The sequence below is a fragment of the Bos javanicus genome, chromosome 16 (genome assembly GCF_032452875.1).
Source record: "Bos javanicus breed banteng chromosome 16, ARS-OSU_banteng_1.0, whole genome shotgun sequence".
Lineage (NCBI taxonomy): Eukaryota > Metazoa > Chordata > Mammalia > Artiodactyla > Bovidae > Bos > Bos javanicus.
In genome coordinates this window covers 46,073,062-46,082,159 of record NC_083883.1, presented here as the reverse complement: position 1 = coordinate 46,082,159, position 9,098 = coordinate 46,073,062, and positions in this window count along the sequence as shown.

The window sequence follows — 9,098 nt, the reverse complement described above, 5'->3', positions numbered from 1 at the left end:
AGAATGTCTGGCTCTAGGTGAGTAATCACAGCATTGTGGTTATCTGAGTTCATTAAGATCTTTTTTATATAGTTCTTTTGTGTGTTCTTGCCACGTCTCTTAATATCTTCTGCTTCAGTTAGGTCCATATCACTTCTGTTGTATTGTGCCCATCTTTGCATGAAGTGTTCCCTTGGTATCTCTAATTTTCTTGAAGAGATCTCTAGTCTTTCCCATTCTATTGTTTTCCTCTATTTCTTTGCATTGGTCACTGAGGAAGGCTTTCTTATCTTGCCTTGCTATTCTTTGGAACGCTGGATTCAGATGGATATATCTTTCCTTTTCTCCTTTGCCTTTTACTTCTCTTCTTTTCTCAGCTATTTGTAAGGCCTCCTCGGACAACCATTTTGTCTTTTTGCATTTCTTTTTCTTGGTGATAGTCTTGATTACTGCCTCCTGTACAATGTCATGAACCTCCATCCATAGTTCTTCAGGCACTCTGTTTATCATATTTAATCCCTTTAATCTATTTGTCACTTCTACTGTTGAATCGTAAAGGATTTGATTCAGGTCATACCTGAATGGTCTAGTGGTTTTCCCTACTTTCTTCAATTTAAGTCTGAATTTTGCAATAAGGAGTTCATGATCTGAGCCACAGTCAGCTCCTGACTTGTCTTTGTTGACTGTATAGAGCTTCTCCATCTTTGGCTGCATAGAATATAATCAATCCAATTTTGGTATTGACCATCTGATCAGTAGAGTCTTCTCTTGTGTTGTTGGAAGAGGGTGTTTGCTCTGACCAGTGCGTTCTCTTGGCAAAACTCTGTTAGCCTTTGCCCTGCTTCATTTTGTACTCCAAGGCCAAACTTGCCTGTTACTCCAGGTATCACTTGACTTCCTACTTTTGCATTCCCATCCCCTATGATGAAAAGGACATCTTTTGGGGTGTTAGTTCTAGAAGGTCTTGGAGGTCATCATAGAACTGAAGTTCAGACTCGGTGCTAAAATAGGGGAGGGTGGGCATTAAAAAGGTTTAAGTTTGCATGTTAGAGATGTCACTCTTATTGCCATGGGTATTGTGTGACCAAAAGAGTTTTAATTCGGGGCTGTGGTGGCGGCTAAATTATCTTCCTAGTTCTGCATTATCATTTCTTGTTAGGGCATCAGTTCTTCTAATCCTGGGATGTGGAGACCTGCACCAAAGCTTGGCAGTGTTTACAAAGTGAATGCGAAATAAGAAGAAAAGGGAAAAACAAATGCACAGATTTGGGATCAGTTCCTTGGTTTTCAGCTTCCCTAGAGGCTCAGATAGTAAAGAATCTCCCTGCAATACAGGAGACCTGGGTTGGATACCTGGGTTGGGAAGATCCCCTGGAGAAAGGAAAGGCTTTTTTGGTACTTATTATATTTTTCTCATCCCAATTTAGAAGTTTTACCCTCTGTTTTTCTTTTTTAATGTGCTTATATAGATTGTAAAATGCATACTTGACATAGAAAAGTCTAAAAAGATTATTTTTATCCTCCTGAAAAATACGATAAAAACTTTGGGAATATGTTAACTCAAATTGCTGCCTCCCACTTTTCATTGCATTGTTTATAATTGTATTCCCTTTCTCCATCACCCCTAATTAGACATTGTTATCATTGTTTATATAGTCAATATTTATTTAATTTAACTTTATATCTTTTTTGTTCATCATGCCTTTTTGTCCCTCAGATGTTATTTAGGGTTAGTTTTTTATCTCCCTACTATATATTTCTTTTGAAAGTTCCTTTGGAAGTTGATATGTTGATTGAAAATTCTATCAGTTTTTGTTTGCTGGTAGATGTCTTTTTTTATCACCCTCCTTCTCAAGAGATGATTTCATGTATGTACAACTCTGAGTTGACAATTTTTTCCTCAGAAGTTTGAAAGTGTTATTTCACTGTCTTTTAATATTATCATTATTGACGAAAAATTATTGGTCAGTTTAATTGTCTTTTCTTGCAGGTATCATCTTTTCTTTCTGTCTTTAAAGACTTTCTTTTTGTTGATCATTGCTGGTTTATGGAAGTTCTTTCATTTATATTTGAGGAATGTTGTATTTCATTTGTTCTGGGAAAATGTTAGGCATTATTTCTTTTGCCTCCTCCCTATTCTTTCCTCTCCTTCTATAAGTTTGATGAGTAATAAACCTTCTTACTTTGTCCTTTGTGTCTCTTATCTCTCTTGTATTTTCTATTTGTGTTTCTCTGTGTTGGATTTTGTATAATTTTTTCACATCTATCTTCCAATCTGTTATTATTCTCTTTCACTGCATCTGCTACTTAACATTAATGTACTTTGTAATATCAACATTATTGCACTGATGCAATGGACATGAACTTGGGCAAACTGTGGGAGATGGTGAGGAAAAGGGAGTCCTGGTGTGCTGCAGTCCATGGGATTGCAAAGAGTCAGACATGACTGGGTGACTGAACAACAACAATATCAGTGTCATACTTGTCATTTTTAGATATTGTATTTGGTTCTATTTCAAATATGCTTGTTCATTTTTAATAATCTCATTTTTCTTCTCTGATATTTTCTTTTATTTTTAAAATTATAGTAGACATACTGTTTTACATTTGGTCTCCAATAATTCCAATATCAGCAGTCTTTTTTTTTTTTTTTGTGGGTCTACTCTTGATGTTTGTTTTTTCTGCTTAGTTTTACTCTCTCTCTACAATATATTTCTTTTGAACATTCCTTTTGGGGTGATATGTTAATTGAAAGATCTATCCATTTTTGTTGGCTTATAGATGTCCTTTTTTTTAACCCTCCTTCTTATAAGATAGTTTCATGTATATAAAACTCTAAGTTGACAATTTTTTCCCTTGTGTAACTTGTTTCCTCATGCATTTTGTGCTTTTTGATTTGAAACTTTGATTCTCTGGAACTTTATCTATGGGAATTCAAGGATTCCTGTTTGTTTATGCTAGACACCTAGGGGCACTTCTGAGACAGGGTCACTTCAATAAACTGAAGTTTTGGCTAAGACTTTTTTGGGACCATCTCAGAGATAATGTGGGTTCTGACCTATGTGAGGATGGACTTGGGGTAGGAATTCTCAAAGAAAACATTTTCCTTTCTACTGCAGCTAAGATATGAACAAGCAAGTATCCCCTTCATCTCCCTTTTCAGACAAGCATTCTCCTAATTCATCTACAGAAGGTGTAACCTTTTAGGATCCCAATTTTATTCACTCTTTCATGAGGCATCCTACTCTATGCACATGCCTGGGTTTGTTTCCCCAATCCCATAAACTCAACCCATGAAAACTCAGGACCAAGAGTCAGCAAACTTTTTTTGCAAAGAGTCACAGAGTAAATATATTAGGCTTTGCAGACCACATGGTCTCTGTGGCATCTACTTATCTCTGCTATTTTAGAATGAAAGCAGCTAGGGACAACACATAAATGAATGTGTAGGGCTGGGTTCCAATAAAACTTTATTTATAAAAAGAGGTGATAGATTAGTCCCTGGGCCATAGTTTTCTGACTTCTGGTCTAGGCCATCAGGAAATGGCTGATGCCCTCAGAGCAAATGCCAACTTCATCATTTTCTTACCTGCTTAGAGTCAGGCTTTCTTCTTTTGTCAGGTCTCTGAAGATTTTACTTACTTTTTTGCCAGTTTAGCAACGTATTTATGAGGATGTTTTAGAATATTTTGTTTGCAGTTGCATTGTTCTGCACTGGGAAGATTTGTCTGGATGGAAGTCAGCAATGAGAGTCAGATTCATCTTGAAAATGAAAGTGAAAGTCACTAAGTCATGCCCAACTTCTTGCATCCCCATGGACTGCAGCCTGCCAGGCTCCTCTGTCTATAGGATTTTCCAGGCAAGGATGCTGGAATGGGTTGCTATTTCCTTCTCCAGGGGATCTTCCCAACCCAAGGATTGAACCTGGGTCTCCTGCAATGCAAGCAGATTCTTTACAGACTGAGGTAGCAGGTTTTCTCAGACTTTCAAATCACTGGGAGAAACTTTAATAACTACATTTGCTTAACATGGGCTTCCCTGATAGTTCAGTTGGTAAAGAATCCATCTGCAATGCAGGAAACCCCAGTTCAATTTCTGGGTCGGGAAGATCCGCTGGAGCAGGGAAAAGCTACCCACTCCGGTATTCTTGGGCTTCCCTTGTGGCTCAGCTGGTAAAGAATCCACCTGCAATATGGGCCACCTGGGTTCAGTCCCTGGGTTGGGAAGATCACCTGGAGAAGGGAAGGGCTACCCACCCCAATATTCTGGCCTAGAGAATTTCACGGACTGTATAGTCCATGGGATTGCAAAGAGTTGGACATGACTGAGCAACTTTCACTTCACTTTACTTAACATATTAAGTTCAAACTTCTCAGATGGGTGTTTAAGGCTTTTTAATCTGTCTTTAGTGAATCTTTCCAATCCTTAGCTCCCTCTACTCCCTTTCTTTCTTTAAAAACATGATTTATTTGTATTTTTGGTTGCACTGAGTCTTTGTTGCTGCACTACGGCTTTCTCTAGTTGCAGTTTTTGGACTTCTCATTTTGGTGGCTTCTCTTGTGGAGCGCCGGCTCCAGGGCACAGGCTTCAGTACTCATGGCACATGGGCTTAGTTGCCCTGCAGCATGTGGAATCTTCCCAGACCAAAGATCCAACCTGTGTCCCCTGCACTGGCAGGCAGATTCTTGACCACTGAATCACCAGGGAAGTCCTCTACTTCCTTTCTTGAATAAGCCTTTCCCCCCATCTCTCCCTTTTCACTCTGTTCCCTGTACTATCCTTGCACATTTCATCCCTGCTGTTTCCCATGGCAATGGCAGCCAGTTAAAAAATGAGTCTCTTTGCAGATCTCCTCTCAGATACCCTGTCCTTAATTTTCATCTCAATTGAATATACTTTCTCCTCCAGTGTTCTGCCTTGTATTATAGTTTTTTGTAAAATTGTTTTGACCATCCCTGCTAAATTGTAAACTCGTTTAGAACAGAGAATATCCCTTATCCAACTTTGTAGATTTCTCCACTTCCCTCACAGAGCCCCTAGCACACGATTTTGACTACTTAGATATTTGCAAAATGGGTGAATATATAGATTTTTTTCAAGTTGGGAAAATTCAGTATTTTATCATGAAGCCCATGCCATTTCTCATCTTTAGCTCTTCCTAAGGCTCATCAGCCTCCATGAGAGCCATTGCATTCATCACGAATAGAATCGCAGCTGTGCTTATATCCTACAACCGTGTAGAATCTCTTTTCATGGTGTCTGAAAGTTACTGCCCACAAAATCATGACAGCACCCAAAGATGACTGCTGTTGACAGTGCATGTATTGTTAACAACGATATTATCCCCATTGTCACTAAGCACCCTTTCACAACAGGATTTTTTCATAGCTACTTCGTAATCCATCATACGGATACAGCACGATTATATCTGTATGATGACCGACCAGTCTCGAGTATTAGACTCTGAACATAATATTATTATAAGTAATGTTTTTTTCCCTAAAGATTTTTTGATGTGGACCATTTTCAAAGTCTTTATTGAATTTGTTACACTGTACTACTTCTTTTTATGTTTTGGTTTTTTTTTGGTCAGGAGGCATGTGGGATCCTAGCTCCCTGACCAGGGATTGAACCCGCACCCCCTGCATTAGAAGGCGAAGTCTTAACCACTGGACCACCAGGGAAGTCCCCTAAATAATGTTATAATGAACTGCCTTGTATGTAATTTTCCATCTCTCTGCTTCTTTCCTCAGGATAAATTCTACCAAGTAAAGAAAATGTTGAATCAAAGAGACGGATCATCTTTCAAAACTTTTTCAGTTGCTAAATGGCAACCAGATTTTTGGGACACCTAGTAGAAGTACAGTGTTCAGTTAATGATATGCTCTTCAACTTTGGAGTTTTGGGTTAATTTCAGATTTTTTTTTCTTGTTTCTTTGTTTTTGAGGGTTGCTTTAGTAGACAAAATTTTTGCATAGCTCTCAGAAAATGTGCATTTCTCCTATTGGTACTGAAGTTGAATATATATACATATATATGTATATATATACATACACATTGAATATATGTATATATATGTGTGTGTGTGTATCCATATGTACATATGTATATATACGTGCATATGCATATGATGGTTAGCCCTCATATTTCTTTTGTGGTTTATTTGCTCATTTCTCTTTTTTTATTGTGGCATTTGTTTTTTCTTATGATTTATATATTGATGAATTAATTCATTGTCTATTGCACATGTTACAAATATATATATATACATTTTAGTATATATCTCTTTTTGTTTATGACAAGTATTTAAAATTTTGACAAAATTTCAGACTTGCAGAAAAGTTGCAAGGTTAGTGCAAAGAATTCTCTAGTACCTTCACCCAGAGTCCACAGATGTTAACATTTTAGTGCTTTCATCTTTTTCTTTTTGGTTTTCTCTATCTATATAATTTTTATTTGAACTGATAGACACGAAGCTATGGCATATAAAAAAATAGCCATAAGTATGTTTAAAATAAACTTTATAGTACTTAGAATTAAAGAACCAATATTGATAGATTATCAGCTAAAGTGAATCATTTATTCAGATTTTCTTAGTTTTTACCTAATGTACTTTATCTGTTCCAGGAGCCCACCTAAAACAGTGTCTTCATGTCCCCCTAGGTTCCTTGGTACTGTGACAGTTTTTAAGATTTTTCTTGTTTTTGATGATCTTTGAGTTTTGAGGAGGACTGAACTGAACTGGTCAGGTTTTTGTCTAATCTGCCTCTAAAAGTGTTTTTCTCACGATGTTACTGGTTTGGGGGAGGAAGACCATGGAGGGTCTTCATCACTTCCTATTAAGTCTGAATTCATGCCAAAAGGCTATTAACTTCATTTGTCACTGTTGATGTTGACTTTGATCTCAGGAATCCAGAGCCTTTTAATGTCTATATAAACATCCTTGGTTTCGAATGAAGTTATTTACAAAACAGAAAGAGATTCACAGACATAAAAAGCAAACGTATGGTTACCAAAGGCGAAAGGTTGGGAGGAGGGATAAATTAGGAGTTTGGGATTGACATATACACACTACTGTACATAAAAGTGATGAATAACAAGGATCTACTATATAGCACAAGGAACTCTGCTCATTCTGTAACAACCTAAATGAGGAAAGAATTTGAAAATTAATAGACATACGTATGTGTATGACCAGTTCACTTTGTGTGTGCCTGAAACTAACACAACACTGTGAATCAACTATAGTCCAATATAAAATAAAATAGACATCCTCAGTGGCCTTTAGGTCAGGTCAACTATTCTGAGCAAAATTTGGAGGTTCAAGTTGTATTTTATTTTTATTTTTTAAAAAGTATTTTTCTTTCTTTGGCTGCTTTGGGTCTCAGTTTTGCGTGCAGGATTTTGGTTGCATCATGTGCGATCTTTACTGCAGCTTGATAACTCAGTAGTTGTGGAACTTGGGCTAAGTTGTTCTGCAACATGTGGAATCTTAGATCCCTAATCAGGGATCAAACCCAATTCCCCAGTATTGTAAGGTGGAGTCTTAACCACTGGACCACCAGGGAAGGTGCCTCAAGTTATCGTTTAATCATCATGAAAGCTGCACAATAGCCAGAGAACTGTTATAGTCATTGCAATTCATGAACCTGAATGATACATTGATGAAAATTCCTTGACTATAAGGTTACTGTTATACAGTGTGTTTTTGGTGATACTACAAATTAGGAATTATTCTTGGAACAGAAAGTCTTAAAATTGGTTCTTCAAAACATTTAGCAAATTATTTCGAGGGCGAAAATACTTGTGCACGTCCCGTTTTGTGATCTGTACACCTCTGTGTCTCAGATGTAGCCTTTGACTTTCTAGTATTGTTTTGCAGAAGACCACATCTTATCTATTATAAATGATTTAGCTGTCTCGTTTCGACTACTCTTGTTTTCCCATTCACTGAATAAACCTTTTGAATGTTTGAGCAGTTAGATTCCCACACCCTACGTTTGATCATTTCCAGGAACCAATAAGAAAGTTTAGCAAAGTGAATCTGAATGATTTATTTGTGCAGAAAGAATGAATTTCCTCTTAGTCGTACATCCGACACCCACACGATACCTCATCTGTGATGCTGGGAAGGAACATTTTCAGGAGAAATTTGATGCCCAATTAGTGTGTTTTAATTTAGTCAGTGGAATTTCCATCTGGCGGCAGCACATATCCTGGAGGGTAGACAAGCGCTGAGTGTAACATTTGATGAGTTTGTGAGATGGGTCTGCAGATACAAAGGACACTTTACCCAAGCAGGATTTTAGAGAGTTTGAGTTCCCCCACCCCCACCTCTCTTTGTTAGTTACAGGATGAATGGGGACAGAGATAGTGCATGCAACTTATTTTGCAAATAAACAACTTAATATATAATTCAGTTTATATATAAATATAAATTAACCGCCACAGGAAAGTCTGAGATTAAACAAGCCTATTATAAAAAGTTAAGTTTTCATGGAAGGTTTTGGTTCTTATTATGTCTAAAAATAGAGGGGATTCCAGAAGTCTATAATCCTTATCCAAAAATTCTGTTTTCCATTTTGTGGAAGATTTCTTTTCAGTCCATTTCAAACAGTAGTATGTTGTATTTTCTGGCCTTTGGTTGTTCTGTTTGCATACACTTATGAATGAGCTTAGACAGCTGACATTGATCTTTTCTACTTTCCTAAGAATCATAGTTTCTTCCTGGACACCTTTATCTCTGAAAGTCCTGTAACACTATTAAGTGATGTCTAGATTTGCCAGTACTCTTGCCTGGAAAATCCCATGGACGGAGGAGCCTGGTAGGCTGCAGTCCACGGGATCTCTAAGAGTCAGACACGACTAAGTGACTTCACTCTCACTTTTCACTTTCCTGCATTGGAGAAGGAAATGGCAACCCACTCCAGTGTTCTTGCCTGGAGAATCCCAGGGATGGGGAAGCCTGGTGGGCTGCCGTCTCTGGGGTCTCACAGAGTCAGACACGACTGAAGCGACTTAGCAGCAGCAGCAGCAGCAGCAGATTTGGCTAGCTCCCAACACTAGGAATTCACTATTTTTGGGAGGGAAAGGTGATCATGTACCTATAAGACTTAAAC